This window comes from Pseudophryne corroboree, chromosome 9 (genome assembly GCF_028390025.1).
Source record: "Pseudophryne corroboree isolate aPseCor3 chromosome 9, aPseCor3.hap2, whole genome shotgun sequence".
In the NCBI taxonomy this organism is placed as follows: Eukaryota; Metazoa; Chordata; class Amphibia; order Anura; family Myobatrachidae; genus Pseudophryne; species Pseudophryne corroboree.
This window is the reverse complement of record NC_086452.1, coordinates 302,661,058-302,679,400: the sequence shown is the minus strand read 5'-3', so window position 1 is coordinate 302,679,400 and position 18,343 is coordinate 302,661,058. Positions and strand designations below refer to the sequence as shown.

At 41.0% G+C, this 18,343-nt stretch overlaps 18 non-coding genes and 54 pseudogenes across 18 annotated transcripts; all 72 read right to left on the bottom strand.

The window, feature by feature from the left end:
* Positions 1 to 33: 33 nt before the first annotated feature.
* On the bottom strand, positions 34 to 152 carry LOC134959679 (5S ribosomal RNA; annotated as a pseudogene).
* Positions 153 to 259: 107 nt separating this feature from the next.
* On the bottom strand, positions 260 to 378 carry LOC134963149 (5S ribosomal RNA; annotated as a pseudogene).
* A 107-nt stretch (positions 379 to 485) lies between these two features.
* LOC134964492 (5S ribosomal RNA) lies at positions 486 to 604 on the bottom strand (annotated as a pseudogene).
* Positions 605 to 711: 107 nt separating this feature from the next.
* Positions 712 to 830, bottom strand: LOC134962617 (5S ribosomal RNA; annotated as a pseudogene).
* A 108-nt stretch (positions 831 to 938) lies between these two features.
* On the bottom strand, positions 939 to 1,057 carry LOC134964299 (5S ribosomal RNA; annotated as a pseudogene).
* A 107-nt stretch (positions 1,058 to 1,164) lies between these two features.
* On the bottom strand, positions 1,165 to 1,283 carry LOC134962177 (5S ribosomal RNA; annotated as a pseudogene).
* A 107-nt stretch (positions 1,284 to 1,390) lies between these two features.
* Positions 1,391 to 1,509, bottom strand: LOC134959151 (5S ribosomal RNA). The gene has a single exon (XR_010187226.1). It is a non-coding gene; the product is annotated as a 5S ribosomal RNA (ribosomal RNA).
* Positions 1,510 to 1,616: 107 nt separating this feature from the next.
* Positions 1,617 to 1,735, bottom strand: LOC134962925 (5S ribosomal RNA; annotated as a pseudogene).
* A 107-nt stretch (positions 1,736 to 1,842) lies between these two features.
* LOC134959772 (5S ribosomal RNA) lies at positions 1,843 to 1,961 on the bottom strand (annotated as a pseudogene).
* Positions 1,962 to 2,068: 107 nt separating this feature from the next.
* On the bottom strand, positions 2,069 to 2,187 carry LOC134963863 (5S ribosomal RNA; annotated as a pseudogene).
* Positions 2,188 to 2,295: 108 nt separating this feature from the next.
* LOC134962871 (5S ribosomal RNA) lies at positions 2,296 to 2,414 on the bottom strand (annotated as a pseudogene).
* Positions 2,415 to 2,521: 107 nt separating this feature from the next.
* Positions 2,522 to 2,640, bottom strand: LOC134962301 (5S ribosomal RNA; annotated as a pseudogene).
* A 107-nt stretch (positions 2,641 to 2,747) lies between these two features.
* Positions 2,748 to 2,866, bottom strand: LOC134960584 (5S ribosomal RNA). Its single transcript, XR_010187784.1, has one exon. It is a non-coding gene; the product is annotated as a 5S ribosomal RNA (ribosomal RNA).
* Positions 2,867 to 2,973: 107 nt separating this feature from the next.
* Positions 2,974 to 3,092, bottom strand: LOC134958900 (5S ribosomal RNA; annotated as a pseudogene).
* A 108-nt stretch (positions 3,093 to 3,200) lies between these two features.
* On the bottom strand, positions 3,201 to 3,319 carry LOC134959031 (5S ribosomal RNA; annotated as a pseudogene).
* A 107-nt stretch (positions 3,320 to 3,426) lies between these two features.
* Positions 3,427 to 3,545, bottom strand: LOC134962434 (5S ribosomal RNA; annotated as a pseudogene).
* Positions 3,546 to 3,652: 107 nt separating this feature from the next.
* On the bottom strand, positions 3,653 to 3,771 carry LOC134964334 (5S ribosomal RNA). Its single transcript, XR_010188205.1, has one exon. It is a non-coding gene; the product is annotated as a 5S ribosomal RNA (ribosomal RNA).
* Positions 3,772 to 3,878: 107 nt separating this feature from the next.
* LOC134961095 (5S ribosomal RNA) lies at positions 3,879 to 3,997 on the bottom strand (annotated as a pseudogene).
* A 107-nt stretch (positions 3,998 to 4,104) lies between these two features.
* On the bottom strand, positions 4,105 to 4,223 carry LOC134962912 (5S ribosomal RNA). Its single transcript, XR_010188074.1, has one exon. It is a non-coding gene; the product is annotated as a 5S ribosomal RNA (ribosomal RNA).
* Positions 4,224 to 4,330: 107 nt separating this feature from the next.
* On the bottom strand, positions 4,331 to 4,449 carry LOC134964804 (5S ribosomal RNA; annotated as a pseudogene).
* A 108-nt stretch (positions 4,450 to 4,557) lies between these two features.
* Positions 4,558 to 4,676, bottom strand: LOC134959943 (5S ribosomal RNA; annotated as a pseudogene).
* A 561-nt stretch (positions 4,677 to 5,237) lies between these two features.
* On the bottom strand, positions 5,238 to 5,356 carry LOC134963099 (5S ribosomal RNA; annotated as a pseudogene).
* A 107-nt stretch (positions 5,357 to 5,463) lies between these two features.
* LOC134959664 (5S ribosomal RNA) lies at positions 5,464 to 5,582 on the bottom strand. The gene has a single exon (XR_010187639.1). It is a non-coding gene; the product is annotated as a 5S ribosomal RNA (ribosomal RNA).
* Positions 5,583 to 5,689: 107 nt separating this feature from the next.
* On the bottom strand, positions 5,690 to 5,808 carry LOC134964767 (5S ribosomal RNA; annotated as a pseudogene).
* Positions 5,809 to 5,916: 108 nt separating this feature from the next.
* On the bottom strand, positions 5,917 to 6,035 carry LOC134959030 (5S ribosomal RNA; annotated as a pseudogene).
* A 106-nt stretch (positions 6,036 to 6,141) lies between these two features.
* Positions 6,142 to 6,260, bottom strand: LOC134963601 (5S ribosomal RNA; annotated as a pseudogene).
* A 107-nt stretch (positions 6,261 to 6,367) lies between these two features.
* On the bottom strand, positions 6,368 to 6,486 carry LOC134960920 (5S ribosomal RNA; annotated as a pseudogene).
* Positions 6,487 to 6,593: 107 nt separating this feature from the next.
* Positions 6,594 to 6,712, bottom strand: LOC134964836 (5S ribosomal RNA; annotated as a pseudogene).
* Positions 6,713 to 6,819: 107 nt separating this feature from the next.
* On the bottom strand, positions 6,820 to 6,938 carry LOC134960036 (5S ribosomal RNA; annotated as a pseudogene).
* Positions 6,939 to 7,277: 339 nt separating this feature from the next.
* On the bottom strand, positions 7,278 to 7,396 carry LOC134959641 (5S ribosomal RNA; annotated as a pseudogene).
* A 339-nt stretch (positions 7,397 to 7,735) lies between these two features.
* On the bottom strand, positions 7,736 to 7,854 carry LOC134961658 (5S ribosomal RNA; annotated as a pseudogene).
* A 107-nt stretch (positions 7,855 to 7,961) lies between these two features.
* LOC134958911 (5S ribosomal RNA) lies at positions 7,962 to 8,080 on the bottom strand. The gene has a single exon (XR_010187137.1). It is a non-coding gene; the product is annotated as a 5S ribosomal RNA (ribosomal RNA).
* A 106-nt stretch (positions 8,081 to 8,186) lies between these two features.
* Positions 8,187 to 8,305, bottom strand: LOC134962690 (5S ribosomal RNA; annotated as a pseudogene).
* A 107-nt stretch (positions 8,306 to 8,412) lies between these two features.
* LOC134961202 (5S ribosomal RNA) lies at positions 8,413 to 8,531 on the bottom strand. Its single transcript, XR_010187865.1, has one exon. It is a non-coding gene; the product is annotated as a 5S ribosomal RNA (ribosomal RNA).
* A 108-nt stretch (positions 8,532 to 8,639) lies between these two features.
* LOC134962582 (5S ribosomal RNA) lies at positions 8,640 to 8,758 on the bottom strand (annotated as a pseudogene).
* A 107-nt stretch (positions 8,759 to 8,865) lies between these two features.
* LOC134959642 (5S ribosomal RNA) lies at positions 8,866 to 8,984 on the bottom strand (annotated as a pseudogene).
* A 107-nt stretch (positions 8,985 to 9,091) lies between these two features.
* Positions 9,092 to 9,210, bottom strand: LOC134959651 (5S ribosomal RNA). The gene has a single exon (XR_010187637.1). It is a non-coding gene; the product is annotated as a 5S ribosomal RNA (ribosomal RNA).
* A 107-nt stretch (positions 9,211 to 9,317) lies between these two features.
* Positions 9,318 to 9,436, bottom strand: LOC134964765 (5S ribosomal RNA; annotated as a pseudogene).
* A 108-nt stretch (positions 9,437 to 9,544) lies between these two features.
* Positions 9,545 to 9,663, bottom strand: LOC134960754 (5S ribosomal RNA; annotated as a pseudogene).
* A 107-nt stretch (positions 9,664 to 9,770) lies between these two features.
* On the bottom strand, positions 9,771 to 9,889 carry LOC134963932 (5S ribosomal RNA; annotated as a pseudogene).
* Positions 9,890 to 10,222: 333 nt separating this feature from the next.
* Positions 10,223 to 10,341, bottom strand: LOC134963223 (5S ribosomal RNA; annotated as a pseudogene).
* A 107-nt stretch (positions 10,342 to 10,448) lies between these two features.
* On the bottom strand, positions 10,449 to 10,567 carry LOC134962273 (5S ribosomal RNA). Its single transcript, XR_010188013.1, has one exon. It is a non-coding gene; the product is annotated as a 5S ribosomal RNA (ribosomal RNA).
* Positions 10,568 to 10,674: 107 nt separating this feature from the next.
* Positions 10,675 to 10,793, bottom strand: LOC134964835 (5S ribosomal RNA; annotated as a pseudogene).
* A 107-nt stretch (positions 10,794 to 10,900) lies between these two features.
* LOC134960826 (5S ribosomal RNA) lies at positions 10,901 to 11,019 on the bottom strand (annotated as a pseudogene).
* A 339-nt stretch (positions 11,020 to 11,358) lies between these two features.
* On the bottom strand, positions 11,359 to 11,477 carry LOC134962787 (5S ribosomal RNA; annotated as a pseudogene).
* A 107-nt stretch (positions 11,478 to 11,584) lies between these two features.
* On the bottom strand, positions 11,585 to 11,703 carry LOC134960943 (5S ribosomal RNA). Its single transcript, XR_010187831.1, has one exon. It is a non-coding gene; the product is annotated as a 5S ribosomal RNA (ribosomal RNA).
* Positions 11,704 to 11,810: 107 nt separating this feature from the next.
* LOC134962870 (5S ribosomal RNA) lies at positions 11,811 to 11,929 on the bottom strand (annotated as a pseudogene).
* A 107-nt stretch (positions 11,930 to 12,036) lies between these two features.
* On the bottom strand, positions 12,037 to 12,155 carry LOC134962300 (5S ribosomal RNA; annotated as a pseudogene).
* A 107-nt stretch (positions 12,156 to 12,262) lies between these two features.
* Positions 12,263 to 12,381, bottom strand: LOC134960572 (5S ribosomal RNA). The gene has a single exon (XR_010187782.1). It is a non-coding gene; the product is annotated as a 5S ribosomal RNA (ribosomal RNA).
* A 107-nt stretch (positions 12,382 to 12,488) lies between these two features.
* Positions 12,489 to 12,607, bottom strand: LOC134958898 (5S ribosomal RNA; annotated as a pseudogene).
* A 107-nt stretch (positions 12,608 to 12,714) lies between these two features.
* On the bottom strand, positions 12,715 to 12,833 carry LOC134960585 (5S ribosomal RNA; annotated as a pseudogene).
* Positions 12,834 to 12,940: 107 nt separating this feature from the next.
* LOC134959119 (5S ribosomal RNA) lies at positions 12,941 to 13,059 on the bottom strand. Its single transcript, XR_010187195.1, has one exon. It is a non-coding gene; the product is annotated as a 5S ribosomal RNA (ribosomal RNA).
* Positions 13,060 to 13,166: 107 nt separating this feature from the next.
* Positions 13,167 to 13,285, bottom strand: LOC134961458 (5S ribosomal RNA; annotated as a pseudogene).
* Positions 13,286 to 13,392: 107 nt separating this feature from the next.
* On the bottom strand, positions 13,393 to 13,511 carry LOC134960055 (5S ribosomal RNA). Its single transcript, XR_010187692.1, has one exon. It is a non-coding gene; the product is annotated as a 5S ribosomal RNA (ribosomal RNA).
* A 107-nt stretch (positions 13,512 to 13,618) lies between these two features.
* On the bottom strand, positions 13,619 to 13,737 carry LOC134962782 (5S ribosomal RNA; annotated as a pseudogene).
* A 335-nt stretch (positions 13,738 to 14,072) lies between these two features.
* LOC134958905 (5S ribosomal RNA) lies at positions 14,073 to 14,191 on the bottom strand (annotated as a pseudogene).
* A 106-nt stretch (positions 14,192 to 14,297) lies between these two features.
* LOC134962673 (5S ribosomal RNA) lies at positions 14,298 to 14,416 on the bottom strand (annotated as a pseudogene).
* Positions 14,417 to 14,523: 107 nt separating this feature from the next.
* On the bottom strand, positions 14,524 to 14,642 carry LOC134962261 (5S ribosomal RNA). The gene has a single exon (XR_010188012.1). It is a non-coding gene; the product is annotated as a 5S ribosomal RNA (ribosomal RNA).
* A 107-nt stretch (positions 14,643 to 14,749) lies between these two features.
* LOC134964651 (5S ribosomal RNA) lies at positions 14,750 to 14,868 on the bottom strand (annotated as a pseudogene).
* Positions 14,869 to 14,975: 107 nt separating this feature from the next.
* On the bottom strand, positions 14,976 to 15,094 carry LOC134960386 (5S ribosomal RNA; annotated as a pseudogene).
* A 340-nt stretch (positions 15,095 to 15,434) lies between these two features.
* On the bottom strand, positions 15,435 to 15,552 carry LOC134963926 (5S ribosomal RNA; annotated as a pseudogene).
* A 107-nt stretch (positions 15,553 to 15,659) lies between these two features.
* Positions 15,660 to 15,778, bottom strand: LOC134960931 (5S ribosomal RNA). Its single transcript, XR_010187830.1, has one exon. It is a non-coding gene; the product is annotated as a 5S ribosomal RNA (ribosomal RNA).
* Positions 15,779 to 15,885: 107 nt separating this feature from the next.
* On the bottom strand, positions 15,886 to 16,004 carry LOC134962869 (5S ribosomal RNA; annotated as a pseudogene).
* A 107-nt stretch (positions 16,005 to 16,111) lies between these two features.
* LOC134962299 (5S ribosomal RNA) lies at positions 16,112 to 16,230 on the bottom strand (annotated as a pseudogene).
* Positions 16,231 to 16,337: 107 nt separating this feature from the next.
* On the bottom strand, positions 16,338 to 16,456 carry LOC134960560 (5S ribosomal RNA). Its single transcript, XR_010187778.1, has one exon. It is a non-coding gene; the product is annotated as a 5S ribosomal RNA (ribosomal RNA).
* A 107-nt stretch (positions 16,457 to 16,563) lies between these two features.
* On the bottom strand, positions 16,564 to 16,682 carry LOC134958897 (5S ribosomal RNA; annotated as a pseudogene).
* A 107-nt stretch (positions 16,683 to 16,789) lies between these two features.
* LOC134960583 (5S ribosomal RNA) lies at positions 16,790 to 16,908 on the bottom strand (annotated as a pseudogene).
* A 107-nt stretch (positions 16,909 to 17,015) lies between these two features.
* On the bottom strand, positions 17,016 to 17,134 carry LOC134959118 (5S ribosomal RNA). The gene has a single exon (XR_010187194.1). It is a non-coding gene; the product is annotated as a 5S ribosomal RNA (ribosomal RNA).
* A 107-nt stretch (positions 17,135 to 17,241) lies between these two features.
* On the bottom strand, positions 17,242 to 17,360 carry LOC134961457 (5S ribosomal RNA; annotated as a pseudogene).
* A 107-nt stretch (positions 17,361 to 17,467) lies between these two features.
* Positions 17,468 to 17,586, bottom strand: LOC134960043 (5S ribosomal RNA). Its single transcript, XR_010187691.1, has one exon. It is a non-coding gene; the product is annotated as a 5S ribosomal RNA (ribosomal RNA).
* Positions 17,587 to 17,693: 107 nt separating this feature from the next.
* On the bottom strand, positions 17,694 to 17,812 carry LOC134962395 (5S ribosomal RNA; annotated as a pseudogene).
* A 335-nt stretch (positions 17,813 to 18,147) lies between these two features.
* On the bottom strand, positions 18,148 to 18,266 carry LOC134958904 (5S ribosomal RNA; annotated as a pseudogene).
* Positions 18,267 to 18,343: the final 77 nt, after the last annotated feature.

The following is an 18,343-nucleotide window of genomic DNA, read 5'->3' as shown; positions in this document are numbered from 1 at the left end:
TGCATCAACAGAATGGTGTTGGCAGTATAAAAATACCTGCAGCACCTTGTATTCCCATGTGGTCTCCCATCCAAGTACTAACCAAGCCCAACACTGCTTAGCTTCCAAGATCAGATGAGATTGAGCGTATCCAGTGTGGTGTGGCTGTAGATAATCTTTGTGGTTTCTGTTAGAACTTTTCTACTTCTAACTACTGGTAAATAAATGAAAAAGTTTGAAAATGGAATGCCTCAACAGAACGGAGTTGGCAGTATAAAAATATCTGCAGCACCTTGCATTCCCAGGTGGTTTCCCACCCAAATACTAACCAGGCTCAGCACTGCTTAGTTTCCAAGATCAGATGAGATTGGGCGTATCCAGTGTGGTGTGGCTGTAGATGAACTTTGCGGTTTCTGTTAGAACTTTTCTACTTCTAGCTACTGGTACATAAATGAATAGGTTTGAAAATGGAATGCATCAACAGAATGGAATTGGCAGTATAAAAATAACTCCAGCACCTTGTATTCCCAGGTTGTCTCACATTCAAGTACTAACCAGGCCCAACACTTCTTAGCTTCCAAGATCAGATGAGATTGGGCGAATCCAGTGTGGTGTGGCTGTAGATAAGCCTTGAGGTTTCTGTTAGAACTTTTCTACTTCTAACTACTTGTACATAAATGAATACGTTTGAAAAAGGAATGCATCAATAGAATGATGTTGGCAGTATAAAAACACCTACAGCACCTTGTATTTCCAGGTGGTCTCCCATCCGAGTACTAACCAGGCCCAACACTTCTTAGCTTTCAAGATCAGATGAGATTGGGCGAATCCTGTGTGGTGTGGCTGTAGATGAGCTTTGTTGTTTCTATTTAGAACTTTTCTTCTTCTAACTAATGGTACATAAATGAATAAGTTTGAAAATGGAATGCATCAACAGAATGGTGTTGGCAGTATAAAAATACCTGCAGCACCTTGTATTCCCAGGTGGTCTCCCATTCAAGTACTAACCAAGCCCAACACTGCTTATCTTCAAAGATCAGATGATATTGGGCGTATCCAGTGTGTTGTGGCTGTAGATAAGCTTTGAGGTTTCTGTTAGAACTTTTCTACTTCTAACTACTGGTACATAAATGAATACGTTTGAAAATGGAATGCATCAACAGAACGGTGTTGGCAGTATAAAAATACCTACAGCACCTTGTATTGCCAGGTGGTCTCCCATCCAAGTACTAACCAGGCCCAACACTGCTAAGCTTCCAAGATCAGATGAGATTGGTCGTATCCAGTGTGGTGTGGCTGCAGATGAGCTTTGTGGTTTTTGTTAGAACTTTTCTACTTCTAACTACTGGTACATAAATGAATAAGTTTGAAAATGGAATGCATCAACAGAACGGTGTTGGCAGTATAAAAATACCTGCAGCACCTTGTATTCCCAGGTGGTCTCCCATCCAAGTACTAACCAAGCCCAACACTGCTTAGCTTCCAAGATCAGATGAGATTGAGCGTATCCAGTGTGGTGTGGCTGTAGATAATCTTTGTGGTTTCTGTTAGAACTTTTCTACTTCTAACTACTGGTAAATAAATGAAAAAGTTTGAAAATGGAATGCCTCAACAGAACGGAGTTGGCAGTATAAAAAAATCTGCAGCACCTTGCATTCCCAGGTGGTTTCCCACCCAAATACTAACCAGGCTCAGCACTGCTTAGTTTCCAAGATCAGATGAGATTGGGCGTATCCAGTGTGGTGTGGCTGTAGATGAACTTTGCGGTTTCTGTTAGAACTTTTCTACTTATAGCTACTGGTATACAAATGAATAAGTTTGAAAATGGAATGCATCAACAGAACGGTGTTGGCAGTATAAAAATACATACAGAACCTTGTATTCCCAGGTGGTCTCCCATCTAAGTACTAACCAGGCCCAACACTGCTTAGCTTCCAAGATCAGATGAGATTGGGCGTATCCAGTGTGGTGTGGCTGTAGATGAGCTTTGTGGTTTCTATTAGAACTTTTCTACTTCTAACTAATGGTACATAAATGAATAAGTTTGAAAATGGAATGCATCAACAGTACGGTATTGGCAGTATAAAAATACCTACAGCACCTTGTATTGCCAGGTGGTCTCCCATCCAAGCACTAACCAGGCCCAACACTGCTAAGCTTCCAAGATCAGATGAGATTGGGCGTATCCAGTGTGGTGTGGCTGAACATGAGCTTTGTGGTTTCTATTTAGAACTTTTCTACTTCTAACTACTGGTACATAAATGAATAAGTTTGAAAATGGAATGCATCAACAGTACGGTATTGGCAGTATAAAAATACCTGCAGCACCTTGTATTCCCAGGTGATCTCCCATCAAAGTACTAACCAGTCCCAACACTGCTTAGCTTCCAAGATCAGATGAGATTGGGCGTATCCAGTGTTGTGTGGCTGTAGATGAGCTTTGTGGTTTCTATTAGAACTTTTCTACTTCTAACTAATGGTACATAAATTAATAAGTTTGAAAATAGAATGCATCAACAGTACGGTATTGGCAGTATAAAAATACCTACAGCACCTTGTATTGCCAGGTGGTCTCCCATCCAAGTACTAACCAGGCCCAACACTGCTAAGTTTCCAAGATCAGATGAGATTGGGCGTATCCAGTGTGGTGTGGCTGCAGATGAGCTTTGTGGTTTTTGTTAGAACTTTTCTACTTCTAACTACTGGTACATAAATGAATAATTTTGAAAATGGAATACATCAACAGAACGGTGTTGGCAGTATAAAAATACCTACAGCACCTCATATTCCCAGGTGGTCTCCCAGCCAAGTACTAAACAGGCCCAACACTGCTTAGCTTCCAAGATCAGATGAGATTGGGCGTGTCCAGTGTGGTGTGGCTGTAGATGTGCTTTGTGGTTTCTGTTAGAACATTTCTACTTCTAACTACTGGTAAATAAATAAAAAAGTTAGAAAATGGAATGCATCAACAGAACGGAGTTGGCAGTATAAAAATATCTGCAGCACCGTGCATTCCCAGGAGGTTTCCCATCCAAATTCTAACCAGGCCCAGCAATGATTAATTTCCAAGATCAGATGAGATTGAGCGTATCCAGTGTGGTGTGGCTGTAGATGGGCTTTGCGGTTTCTGTTAGAACTTTTCTACTTCTAGCTACTGGTACATAACTGAATACGTTTGAAAATAGAATGCATCAACAGAATGGTGTTGGCAGTATAAAAAAAACCTACAGCACCTTGTGTTCCCAGGTTGTCTCACATCCAAGTACTAACCAGGCCCAACACTTCTAAACTTCCAACATCAGATGAGATTGGGCGTATCCAGTGTGTTGTGGCTGTAGATGAGCTTTGTGGTTTCTGTTAGAACTTTTCTACTTCTATCTACTGGTACATAAATGAATAAGATTGAAAATGGAATGCATCAACAGAACGGTGTTGGCAGTATAAAAAAACCTACAGCACCTTGTATTGCCAGGTGGTCTCCCATCCAAAAACTAACCAGGCCCAACACTGCTTAGCTTCCAAGATCAGAAGAGATTGGGCGTATCCAGTGTTGTGTGGCTGTAGATGAGCTTCGTGGTTTCTGTTAGAACTTTTCTACTTCTAACTACTGGTACATAAATGAATAAGATTGAAATTGGAATGCATCAACAGAACGGTGTTGGCAGTATAAAAATACCTACAGCACCTTGTATTCCCAGGTGGTCTCCCATCCAAGTACTAACCAGGCCCAACACTGCTTAGCTTCCAAGATCAGATGAGATTGGGTGTATCCAGTGTGGTGTGGCTGAAGATGAGCTTTGTGGTTTCTGTTAGAACTTTTCTACTTCTAGCTACTGGTACATTAATGAATAAGTTTGAAAATGGAATGCATCAACAGAACGGTGTTGGCAGTATAAAAATACCTGCAGCACCTTGTATTCCCAGGTGATCTCCCATCAAAGTACTAACCAGTCCCAACACTGCTTAGCTTCCAAGATCAGATGAGATTGGGCGTATCCAGTGTTGTGTGGCTGCAGATGAGCTTTGTGGTTTCTGTTAGAACTTTTCTACTTCTAACTACTGGTACATAAATGAATATTTTTGAAAATGGAATGCATCAACAGAACGGTGTTGGCAGTATAAAAATACCTACAGCACCTCATATTCCCAGGTGGTCTCCCACCCAAGTACTAAACAGACCCAACACTGCTTAGCTTCCAAGATCAGATGAGATTGGGCGTTTGCAGTGTGGTGTGGCTGTAGATGAGCTTTGTGGTTTCTGTTAGAACTTTTCTACTTCTAACTACTGGTAAATAAATGAAAAAGTTTGAAAATGGAATTCATCAACAGAACGGAGTTGGCAGTATAAAAATATCTGCAGCACCGTGCATTCCCAGGAGGTTTCCCATCCAAATTCTTATCAGGCCCAGCACTGCTTAGTTTCCAAGATCATATGAGATTGAGCGTATCCAGTGTGGTGTGGCTGTAGATGAGCTTTGCGGTTTCTGTTAGAACTTTTCTACTTCTAGCTACTGGTACATAACTGAATACGTTTGAAAATAGAATGCATCAACAGAATGGTGTTGGCAGTATAAAAAAAACCTACAGCACCTTGTGTTCCCGGGTTGTCTCCCATCCAAGTACTAACCAAGCCCAACACTGCTTAGCTTCCAAGATCAGACGAGATTGGGCGTTTCCAGTGTGGTGTGGCTGTAGATGAGCTTTGTGGTTTCTGTTAGAACTTTTCTACTTCTAACTACTGGTAAATAAATGAAAAAGTTTAAAAATGGAATGCATCAACAGAACGGAGTTGGCAGTATAAAAATATCTGCAGCACCGTGCATTCCCAGGAGGTTTCCCATCCAAATTCTAACCAGACCCAGCACTGCTTAGTTTTCAAGATCAGATGATATTGGATGTATCCAGTGTGGTGTGGCTGTAGATGAGCTTTGCGGTTTCTGTTAGAACTTTTCTACTTCTAGCTACTGGTACATAACTGAATACGTTTTAAAATAGAATGCATCAACAGAATGGTGTTGGCAGTATAAAAAAAAAACCTACAGCACCCTGTGTTCCCAGGTTGTCTCACATCCAAGTACTAACCAGGCCAAACACTTCTAAACTTCCAACATCAGATGAGATTGGGCGTTTCCAGTGTGTTGTGGCTGTAGATGAGCTTTGTGGTTTCTGTTAGAACTTTTCTACTTCTATCTACTGGAACATAAATGAATAAGATTGAAAATGGAATGCATCAACAGAACGGTGTTGGCAGTATAAAAAACTTACAGCACCTTGTATTGCCAGGTGGTCTCCCATCCAAGAACTAACCAAGACCAACACTGCTTAGCTTCCAAGATCAGAAGAGATTGGGCGTATCCAGTGTGGTGTGGCTGTAGATGAGCTTTGTGGTTTCTGTTAGAACTTTTCTACTTCTAACTACTGGTACATAAATGAATAAGATTGAAATTGGAATGCATCAACAGAACGGTGTTGGCAGTATAAAAATACCTACAGCACCTCATATTCCCAGGTGGTCTCCCAACCAAGTACTAAACAGGCCCAACACTGCTTAGCTTCCAAGATCAGATGAGATTGGGCGTTTCCAGTGTGGTGTGGCTGTAGATGAGCTTTTTTGTTTCTGTTAGAACTTTTCTACTTCTAACTACTGGTAAATAAATGAAAAAGTTTGAAAATGGAATGCATCAACAGAACGGAGTTGGCAGTATAAAAATATATGCAGCACCGTGCATTCCCAGGAGGTTTCCCATCCAAATTCTAATCAGGCCCAGCACTGCTTAGTTTCCAAGATCAGATGAGATTGAGCGTATCCAGTGTGGTGTGGCTGTAGATGAGCTTTGCGGTTTCTGTTAGAACTTTTCTACTTCTAGCTACTGGTACATAACTGAATACGTTTGAAAATAGAATGCATCAACAGAATGGTGTTGGCAGTATAAAAAAAACCTACAGCACCTTGTGTTCCCAGGTTGTCTCACATCCAAGTACTAACCAGGCCCAACACTTCTAAACTTCCAACATCAGATGAGATTGGGCGTATCCAGTGTGTTGTGGCTGTAGATGAGCTTTGTGGTTTCTGTTATAACTTTTCTACTTCTGTCTACTGGTACATAAATGAATAAGATTGAAAATGGAATGCATCAACAGAACAGTGTTGGCAGTATAAAAAACCTACAGCACCTTGTATTGCCAGGTGGTCTCCCATCCAAGAACTAACCAGGACCAACACTGCTTAGCTTCCAAGATCAGAAGAGATTGGGCGTACCCAGTGTGGTGTGGCTGTATATGAGCTTTGTGGTTTCTGTTAGAACTTTTCTACTTCTAACTACTGGTACATAAATGAATAAGATTGAAATTGAAATGCATCAACAGAACGGTGTTGGCAGTATAAAAATACCTACAGCACCTTGTATTCCCAGGTGGTCTCCCATCCAAGTACTAACCAGGCCCAACACTGCTTAGCTTCCAAAATCAGATGAGATTGGGTGTATCCAGTGTGGTGTGTCTGAACATGAGCTTTGTGGTTTCTGTCAGAACTTTTCTACTTCTAGCTACTGGTACATTAATGAATAAGTTTGAAAATGGAATGCATCAACAGAACGGTGTTGGCAGTATAAAAATACCTGCAGCACCTTGTATTCCCAGGTGATCTCCCATTAAAGTACTAACCAGTCCCAACACTGCTTAGCTTCCAAGATCAGATGAGATTGTTCGTATCCACTGTAGTATGGCTGTAGATGAGCTTTGTGGTTTCTGTTAGTACTTTTCTACTTCTAACTACTGGTACATAAATGAATAAGTTTGAAAATGGAATGCATCAACAGAACGGTGTTGGCAGTATAAAAATACCTGCAGCACCTTGTATTCCCAGGTGGTCTCCCATCCAAGTACTAACCAAGCCCAACACTGCTTAGCTTCCAAGATCAGATGAGATTGGGCGTATCCAGTGAGGTGTGGCTGTAACTGTATATAATCTTTGTGGTTTCTGTTAGAACTTTTCTTCTTCTAACTACTGGTAAATAAATGAAAAAGTTTGAAAATGGAATGCATCAACAGAATGGTGTTTGCAGTATAAAAATAACTCCAGCACCTTGTATTCCCAGGTTGTCTCCCATCCAATTACTAACCAGCCCCAACACTTCTTAGCTTCCAAGATCAGATGATATTGGGTGTATCCAGTGTGTTGTGGCTGTAGATAAGCTTTGAGGTTTCTGTTAGAACTTTTCTACTTCTAACTACTGGTACATAAATGAATACGTTTGAAAAGGGAATGCATCAACAGAACGGTGTTGGCAGTATAAAAATACATACAGCACCTTGTATTCCCAGGTGGTCTCCCATCTAAGTACTAACCAGGCCCAACACTGCTTAGCTTCCAAGATCAGATGAGATTGGGCGTATCCAGTGTGGTGTGGCTGCAGCTGTAGATAATCTTTGTGGTTTCTGTTAGAACTTTTCTTCTTCTAACTACTGGTAAATAAATGAAAAAGTTTGAAAATGGAATGCATCAACAGAATGGTGTTGGCAGTATAAAAATAACTCCAGCACCTTGTATTCCCAGGTTGTCTCCCATCCAATTACTAACCAGGCCCAACACTTCTAAGCTTCCAAGATCAGATGATATTGGGTGTATCCAGTGTGTTGTGGCTGTAGATAAGCTTTGAGGTTTCTGTTAGAACTTTTCTACTTCTAACTACTGGTACATAAATGAATACGTTTGAAAAGGGAATGCATCAATAGAATGGTGTTGGCAGTATAAAAACACCTACAGCACCTTGTATTTCCAGGTGGTCTCCCATGCGAGTACTAACCAGGCCCAACACTTCTTAGCTTTCAAGATCAGATGAGATTGGGCGTATCCAGTGTGGTGTGGCTGTAGATGAGCTTTGTGTTTTCTGTTAGAACTTTTCTACTTATAGCTACTGGTATACAAATGAATAAGTTTGAAAATGGAATGCATCAACAGAACGGTGTTGGCAGTATAAAAATACATACAGCACCTTGTATTCCCAGGTGGTCTCCCATCTAAGTACTAACCAGGCCCAACACTGCTTAGCTTTCAAGATCAGATGAGATTGGGCGTATCCAGTGTGGTGTGGCTGTAGATGAGCTTTGTGGTTTCTGTTAGAACTTTTCTACTTCTAACTACTGGTACATAAATGAATAAGATTGAAAATGGAATGCATCAACAGAACGGTGTTGGCAGTATAAAAAACCTACAGCACCTTGTATTGCCTGGTGGTCTCCCATCCAAGAACTAACCAGGACCAACACTGCTTAGCTTCCAAGATCAGAAGAGATTGGGCGTATCCAGTGTGGTGTGGCTGTAGATGAGCTTTGTGGTTTCTGTTAGAACTTTTCTACTTCTAACTACTGGTACATAAATGAATAAGATTGAAATTGGAATGCATCAACAGAACAGTGTTGGCAGTATAAAAATACCTACAGCACCTTGTATTCCCAGGTGGTCTCCCATCCAAGTACTAACCAGGCCCAACACTTCTTAGCTTCCAAGATCAGATGAGATTGGGCGTATCCAGTGTGGTGTGGCTGTAGATGAGCTTTGTGGTTTCAATTTAGAACTTTTCTACTTCTAACTAATGGTACATAAATGAATAAGTTTGAAAATGGAATGCATCAACAGTACGGTATTGGCAGTATAAAAATACCTACAGCACCTTGTATTGCCAGGTAGTCTCCCATCCAAGTACTAACCAGGCCCAACACTGCTAAGCTTCCAAGATCAGATGAGATTGGTCGTATCCAGTGTGGTGTGGCTGTAGATGAGCTTTGTGATTTTTGTTAGAACTGTTCTACTTCTAACTACTGGTACATAAATGAATAAGTTTGAAAATGGAATGCATCAACAGAACGGTGTTGGCAGTATAAAAATACCTACAGCACCTTGTATTCCCAGGTGGTCTCTCATCCAAGTACTTACCAGGCCCAACACTGCTTAGCTTCCAAGATCAGATGAGATTGGGCGTATCCAGTGTGGTGTGGCTGCAGATGAACTTTGTGGTTTTTGTTAGAACTTTTCTACTTCTAACTACTGGTACATAAATGAATACTTTTGAAAATGGAATGCATCAACAGAACGGTGTTGGCAGTATAAAAATACCTACAGCACCTCATATTCCCAGGTGGTCTCCCAACCAAGTACTAAACAGGCCCAACACTGCTTAGCTTCCAAGATCAGATGAGATTGGGCGTTTCCAGTGTGGTGTGGCTGTAGATGAGCTTTTTTGTTTCTGTTAGAACTTTTCTACTTCTAACTACTGGTAAATAAATGAAAAAGTTTGAAAATGGAATGCATCAACAGAACGGAGTTGGCAGTATAAAAATATATGCAGCACCGTGCATTCCCAGGAGGTTTCCCATCCAAATTCTAATCAGGCCCAGCACTGCTTAGTTTCCAAGATCAGATGAGATTGAGCGTATCCAGTGTGGTGTGGCTGTAGATGAGCTTTGCGGTTTCTGTTAGAACTTTTCTACTTCTAGCTACTGGTACATAACTGATTACGTTTGAAAATAGAATGCATCAACAGAATGGTGTTGGCAGTATAAAAAAAACCTACAGCACCTTGTGTTCCCAGGTTGTCTCCCATCCAAGTACTAACCAAGCCCAACACTGCTTAGCTTCCAAGATCAGACGAGATTGAGCGTTTCCAGTGTGGTGTGGCTGTAGAAGAGCTTTGTGGTTTCTGTTAGAACTTTTCTACTTCTAACTACTGGTAAATAAATGAAAAAGTTTGAAAATGGAATGCATCAACAGAACGGAGTTGGCAGTATAAAAATATCTGCAGCACCGTGCATTCCCAGGAGGTTTCCCATCCAAATTCTAACCAGGCCCAACACTGCTTAGTTTCCAAGATCAGATGAGATTGAGCGTATCCAGTGTGGTGTGGCTGTAGATGAGCTTTGCGGTTTCTGTTAGAACTTTTCTACTTCTAGCTACTGGTACATAACTGAATACGTTTGAAAATAGAATGCATCAACAGAATGGTGTTGGCAGTATAAAAAAAACCTACAGCACCTTGTGTTCCCAGGTTGTCTCACATCCAAGTACTAACCAGACCCAACACTTCTAAACTTCCAACATCAGATGAGATTGGGCGTATCCAGTGTGTTGTGGCTGTAGATGAGCTTTGTGGTTTCTGTTAGAACTTTTCTACTTCTGTCTACTGGTACATAAATGAATAAGATTGAAAATGGAATGCATCAACAGAACGGTGTTGGCAGTATAAAAAACCTACAGCACCTTGTATTGCCAGGTGGTCTCCCAACCAAGAACTAACCAGGACCAACACTGCTTAGCTTCCAAGATCAGAAGAGATTGGGCGTACCCAGTGTGGTGTGGCTGTAGATGAGCTTTGTGGTTTCTGTTAGAACTTTTCTACTTCTAACTACTGGTACATAAATGAATAAAATTGAAATTGAAATGCATCAACAGAACGGTGTTGGCAGTATAAAAATACCTACAGCACCTTGTATTCCCAGGTGGTCTCCCATCCAAGTACTAACCAGGCCCAACACTGCTTAGCTTCCAAGATCAGATGAGATTGGGTGTATCCAGTGTGGTGTGGCTGAACATGAGCTTTGTGGTTTCTGTTAGAACTTTTCTACTTCTAGCTACTGGTACATTAATGAATAAGTTTGAAAATGGAATGCATCAACAGAACGGTGTTGGCAGTATAAAAATACCTGCAGCACCTTGTATTCCCAGGTGATCTCCCATTAAAGTACTAACCAGTCCCAACACTGCTTAGCTTCCAAGATCAGATGAGATTGTTCGTATCCACTGTAGTATGGCTGTAGATGAGCTTTGTGGTTTCTGTTAGTACTTTTCTACTTCTAACTACTGGTACATAAATGAATAAGTTTGAAAATGGAACGCATCAACAGAACGGTGTTGGCAGTATAAAAATACCTGCAGCACCTTGTATTCCCAGGTGGTCTCCCATCCAAGTACTAACCAAGTCCAACACTGCTTAGCTTCCAAGACCAGATGAGATTGGGCGTATCCAGTGTGGTGTGGCTGTAGCTGTAGATAATCTTTGTGGTTTCTGTTAGAACTTTTCTTCTTCTAACTACTGGTAAATAAATGAAAAAGTTTGAAAATGGAATGCATCAACAGAATGGTGTTGGCAGTATAAAAATAACTCCAGCACCTTGTATTCCCAGGTTGTCTCCCATCCAATTACTAACCAGGCCCAACACTTCTTAGCTTCCAAGATCAGATGATATTGGGTGTATCCAGTGTGTTGTGGCTGTAGAAAAGCTTTGAGGTTTCTGTTAGAACTTTTCTACTTCTAACTACTGGTACATAAATGAATACGTTTGAAAAGGGAATGCATCAATAGAATGGTGTTGGCAGTATAAAAACACCTACAGCACCTTGTATTTTTAGGTGGTCTCCCATGCGAGTACTAACCAGGCCCAACACTTCTTAGCTTTCAAGATCAGATGAGATTGGGCGTATCCAGTGTGGTGTGGCTGTAGATGAGCTTTGTGTTTTCTGTTAGAACTTTTCTACTTATAGCTACTGGTATACAAATGAATAAGTTTGAAAATGGAATGCATCAACAGAACGGTGTTGGCAGTATAAAAATACATACAGCACCTTGTATTCCCAGGTGGTCTCCCATCTAAGTACTAACCAGGCCCAACACTGCTTAGCTTCCAAGATCAGATGAGATTGGGCGTATCCAGTGTGGTGTGGCTGTAGATGAGCTTTGTGGTTTCTATTAGAACTTTTCTACTTCTAACTAATGGTACATAAATGAATAAGTTTAAAAATGGAATGCATCAACAGTACGGTATTGGCAGTATAAAAATACCTGCAGCACCTTGTATTCCCAGGTGATCTCCCATCAAAGTACTAACCAGTCCCAACACTGCTTAGCTTCCAAGATCAGATGAGATTGGGCGTATCCAGTGTTGTGTGGCTGTAGATGAGCTTTGTGGTTTCTATTAGAACTTTTCTACTTCTAACTAATGGTACATAAATGAATAAGTTTGAAAATAGAATGCATCAACAGTACGGTATTGGCAGTATAAAAATACCTACAGCACCTTGTATTGCCAGGTGGTCTCCCATCCAAGTACTAACCAGGCCCAACACTGCTAAGTTTCCAAGATCAGATGAGATTGGGCGTATCCAGTGTGGTGTGGCTGCAGATGAGCTTTGTGGTTTTTGTTAGAACTTTTCTACTTCTAACTACTGGTACATAAATGAATAATTTTGAAAATGGAATACATCAACAGAACGGTGTTGGCAGTATAAAAATACCTACAGCACCTCATATTCCCAGGTGGTCTCCCAGCCAAGTACTAAACAGGCCCAACACTGCTTAGCTTCCAAGATCAGATGAGATTGGGCGTGTCCAGTGTGGTGTGGCTGTAGATTTGTTTTGTGGTTTCTGTTAGAACATTTCTACTTCTAACTACTGGTAAATTAATAAAAAAGTTAGAAAATGGAATGCATCAACAGAATGGAGTTGGCAGTATAAAAATATCTGCAGCACCGTGCATTCCCAGGAGGTTTCCCATCCAAATTCTAACCAGGCCCAGCAATGATTAATTTCCAAGATCAGATGAGATTGAGCGTATCCAGTGTGGTGTGGCTGTAGATGGGCTTTGCGGTTTCTGTTAGAACTTTTCTACTTCTATCTACTGGTACATAAATGAATAAGATTGAAAATGGAATGCATCAACAGAACGGTGTTGGCAGTATAAAAAAACCTACAGCACCTTGTATTGCCAGGTGGTCTCCCATCCAAAAACTAACCAGGCCCAACACTGCTTAGCTTCCAAGATCAGAAGAGATTGGGCGTATCCAGTGTGGTGTGGCTGTAGATGAGCTTCGTGGTTTCTGTTAGAACTTTTCTACTTCTAACTACTGGTACATAAATGAATAAGATTGAAATTGGAATGCATCAACAGAACGGTGTTGGCAGTATAAAAATACCTACAGCACCTTGTATTGCCAGGTGGTCTCCCATCCAAGTACTAACCAGGCCCAACACTGCTTAGCTTCCAAGATCAGATGAGATTGGGTGTATCCAGTGTGGTGTGGCTGAAGATGAGCTTTGTGGTTTCTGTTAGAACTTTTCTACTTCTAGCTACTGGTACATTAATGAATAAGTTTGAAAATGGAATGCATCAACAGAACGGTGTTGGCAGTATAAAAATACCTGCAGCACCTTGTATTCCCAGGTGATCTCCCATCAAAGTACTAACCAGTCCCAACACTGCTTAGCTTCCAAGATCAAATGAGATTGGGCGTATCCAGTGTTGTGTGGCTGCAGATGAGCTTTGTGGTTTTTGTTAGAACTTTTCTACTTCTAACTACTGGTACATAAATGAATATTTTTGAAAATGGAATGCATCAACAGAACGGTGTTGGCAGTATAAAAATACCTACAGCACCTCATATTCCCAGGTGGTCTCCCACCCAAGTACTAAACAGGCCCAACACTGCTTAGCTTCCAAGATCAGATGAGATTGGGCGTTTGCAGTGTGGTGTGGCTGTAGATGAGCTTTGTGGTTTCTGTTAGAACTTTTCTACTTCTAACTACTGGTACATAACTGAATACGTTTGAAAATAGAATGCATCAACAGAATGGTGTTGGCAGTATAAAAAAACCTACAGCACCTTGTGTTCCCAGGTTGTCTCACATCCAAGTACTTACCAAGCCCAACACTGCTTAGCTTCCAAGATCAGACAAGATTGGGCGTTTCCAGTGTGGTGTGGCTGTAGATGAGCTTTGTGGTTTCTGTTAGAACTTTTCTACTTCTAACTACAGGTAAATAAATGAAAAAGTTTAAAAATGGAATGCATCAACAGAACGGAGTTGGCAGTATAAAAATATCTGCAGCACCGTGCATTCCCAGGAGGTTTCCCATCCAAATTCTAACCAGACCCAGCACTGCTTAGTTTTCAAGATCAGATGATATTGGGTGTATCCAGTGTGGTGTGGCTGTAGATGAGCTTTGCGGTTTCTGTTAGAACTTTTCTACTTCTAGCTACTTGTACATAACTGAATACGTTTTAAAATAGAATGCATCAACAGAATGGTGTTGGCAGTATAAAAAAAAACCTACAGCACCTTGTGTTCCCAGGTTGTCTCACATCCAAGTACTAACCAGGCCCAACACTTCTAAACTTCCAACATCAGATGAGATTGGGCGTTTCCAGTGTGTTGTGGCTGTAGATGAGCTTTGTGGTTTCTGTTAGAACTTTTCTACTTCTGTCTACTGGTACATAAATGAATAAGATTGAAAATAGAATGCATCAACAGAACGGTGTTGGCAGTATAAAAAACCTACAGCACCTTGTATTGCCAGGTGGTCTCCCATCCAAGAACTAACCAGGACCAACACTGCTTAGCTTCCAAGATCAGAAGAGATTGGGCGTACCCAGTGTGGTGTGGCTGTAGATGAGCTTTGTGGTTTCTGTTAGAACTTTTCTACTTCTAACTACTGGTACATAAATGAATAAGATTGAAATTGAAATGCATCAACAGAACGGTGTTGGCAGTATAAAAATACCTACAGCACCTTGTATTCCCAGGTGGTCTCCCATCCAAGTACTAACCAGGCCCAACACTGCTTAGCTTCCAAGATCAGATGAGATTGGGTGTATCCAGTGTGGTGTGGCTGAACATGAGCTTTGCGGTTTCTGTTAGAACTTTTCTACTTCTAGCTACTGGTACATTAATGAATAAGTTTGAAAATGGAATGCATCAACAGAATGGTGTTGGCAGTATAAAAATACCTGCAGCACCTTGTATTCCCAGGTGATCTCCCATTAAAGTACTAACCAGTCCCAACACTGCTTAGCTTCCAAGATCAGATGAAATTGTTCGTATCCAGTGTAGTATGGCTGTAGATGAGCTTTGTGGTTTCTGTTAGTACTTTTCTACTTCTAACTACTGGTACATAAATGAATAAGTTTGAAAATGGAATGCATCAACAGAACGGTGTTGGCAGTATAAAAATACCTGCAGCACCTTGTATTCCCAGGTGGTCTCCCATCCAAGTACTAACCAAGCCCAACACTGTTTAGCTTCCAAGATCAGATGAGATTGGGCGTATCAAGTGTGGTGTGGCTGTAGCTGTAGATAATCTTTGTGGTTTCTGTTAGAACTTTTCTTCTTCTAACTACTGGTAAATAAAGGAAAAAGTTTGAAAATGGAATGCATCAACAGAATGGTGTTGGCAGTATAAAAATAACTCCAGCACCTTGCATTCCCAGGTTGTCTCCCATCCAATTACTAACCAGGCCCAAAACTTCTTAGCTTCCAAGATCAGATGATATTGGGTGTATCCAGTGTGTTGTGGCTGTAGATAAGCTTTGAGGTTTCTGTTAGAACTTTTCTACTTCTAACTACTGGTACATAAATGAATACGTTTGAAAAGGGAATGCATCAATAGAATGGTGTTGGCAGTATAAAAACACCTACAGCACCTTGTATTTCCAGGTGGTCTCCCATGCGAGTACTAACCAGGCCCAACACTTCTTAGCTTTCAAGATCAGATGAGATTGGGCGTATCCAGTGTGGTGTGGCTGTAGATGAGCTTTGTGTTTTCTGTTAGAACTTTTCTACTTATAGCTACTGGTATACAAATGAATAAGTTTGAAAATGGAATGCATCAACAGAACGGTGTTGGCAGTATAAAAATACATACAGCACCTTGTATTCCCAGGTGGTCTCCCATCTAAGTACTAACCAGGCCCAACACTGCTTAGCTTCCAAGATCAGATGAGATTGGGCGTATCCAGTGTGGTGTGGCTGTAGATGAGCTTTGTGGTTTCTATTAGAACTTTTCTACTTCTAACTAATGGTACATAAATGAATAAGTTTAAAAATGGAATGCATCAACAGTACGGTATTGGCAGTATAAAAATACCTGCAGCACCTTGTATTCCCAGGTGATCTCCCATCAAAGTACTAACCAGTCCCAACACTGCTTAGCTTCCAAGATCAGATGAGATTGGGCGTATCCAGTGTTGTGTGGCTGTAGATGAGCTTTGTGGTTTCTATTAGAACTTTTCTACTTCTAACTAATGGTACATAAATGAATAAGTTTGAAAATAGAATGCATCAACAGTACGGTATTGGCAGTATAAAAATACCTACAGCACCTTGTATTGCCAGGTGGTCTCCCATCCAAGTACTAACCAGGCCCAACACTGCTAAGTTTCCAAGATCAGATGAGATTGGGCGTATCCAGTGTGGTGTGGCTGCAGATGAGCTTTGTGGTTTTTGTTAGAACTTTTCTACTTCTAACTACTGGTACATAAATGAATAATTTTGAAAATGGAATACATCAACAGAACGGTGTTGGCAGTATAAAAATACCTACAGCACCTCATATTCCCAGGTGGTCTCCCAGCCAAGTACTAAACAGGCCCAACACTGCTTAGCTTCCAAGATCAGATGAGATTGGGCGTGTCCAGTGTGGTGTGGCTGTAGATTTGCTTTGTGGTTTCTGTTAGAACATTTCTACTTCTAACTACTGGTAAATTAATAAAAAAGTTAGAAAATGGAATGCATCAACAGAATGGAGTTGGCAGTATAAAAATATCTGCAGCACCGTGCATTCCCAGGAGGTTTCCCATCCAAATTCTAACCAGGCCCAGCAATGATTAATTTCCAAGATCAGATGAGATTGAGCGTATCCAGTGTGGTGTGGCTGTAGATGGGCTTTGCGGTTTCTGTTAGAACTTTTCTACTTCTATCTACTGGTACATAAATGAATAAGATTGAAAATGGAATGCATCAACAGAACGGTGTTGGCAGTATAAAAAAACCTACAGCACCTTGTATTGCCAGGTGGTCTCCCATCCAAAAACTAACCAGGCCCAACACTGCTTAGCTTCCAAGATCAGAAGAGATTGGGCGTATCCAGTGTGGTGTGGCTGTAGATGAGCTTCGTGGTTTCTGTTAGAACTTTTCTACTTCTAACTACTGGTACATAAATGAATAAGATTGAAATTGGAATGCATCAACAGAACGGTGTTGGCAGTATAAAAATACCTACAGCACCTTGTATTGCCAGGTGGTCTCCCATCCAAGTACTAACCAGGCCCAACACTGCTTAGCTTCCAAGATCAGATGAGATTGGGTGTATCCAGTGTGGTGTGGCTGAAGATGAGCTTTGTGGTTTCTGTTAGAACTTTTCTACTTCTAGCTACTGGTACATTAATGAATAAGTTTGAAAATGGAATGCATCAACAGAACGGTGTTGGCAGTATAAAAATACCTGCAGCACCTTGTATTCCCAGGTGATCTCCCATCAAAGTACTAACCAGTCCCAACACTGCTTAGCTTCCAAGATCAAATGAGATTGGGCGTATCCAGTGTTGTGTGGCTGCAGATGAGCTTTGTGGTTTTTGTTAGAACTTTTCTACTTCTAACTACTGGTACATAAATGAATATTTTTGAAAATGGAATGCATCAACAGAACGGTGTTGGCAGTATAAAAATACCTACAGCACCTCATATTCCCAGGTGGTCTCCCACCCAAGTACTAAACAGGCCCAACACTGCTTAGCTTCCAAGATCAGATGAGATTGGGCGTTTGCAGTGTGGTGTGGCTGTAGATGAGCTTTGTGGTTTCTGTTAGAACTTTTCTACTTCTAACTACTGGTACATAACTGAATACGTTTGAAAATAGAATGCATCAACAGAATGGTGTTGGCAGTATAAAAAAACCTACAGCACCTTGTGTTCCCAGGTTGTCTCACATCCAAGTACTAACCAAGCCCAACACTGCTTAGCTTCCAAGATCAGACAAGATTGGGCGTTTCCAGTGTGGTGTGGCTGTAGATGAGCTTTGTGGTTTCTGTTAGAACTTTTCTACTTCTAACTACAGGTAAATAAATGAAAAAGTTTAAAAATGGAATGCATCAACAGAACGGAGTTGGCAGTATAAAAATATCTGCAGCACCGTGCATTCCCAGGAGGTTTCCCATCCAAATTCTAACCAGACCCAGCACTGCTTAGTTTTCAAGATCAGATGATATTGGGTGTATCCAGTGTGGTGTGGCTGTAGATGAGCTTTGCGGTTTCTGTTAGAACTTTTCTACTTCTAGCTACTTGTACATAACTGAATACGTTTTAAAATAGAATGCATCAACAGAATGGTGTTGGCAGTATAAAAAAAAACCTACAGCACCTTGTGTTCCCAGGTTGTCTCACATCCAAGTACTAACCAGGCCCAACACTTCTAAACTTCCAACATCAGATGAGATTGGGCGTTTCCAGTGTGTTGTGGCTGTAGATGAGCTTTGTGGTTTCTGTTAGAACTTTTCTACTTCTGTCTACTGGTACATAAATGAATAAGATTGAAAATAGAATGC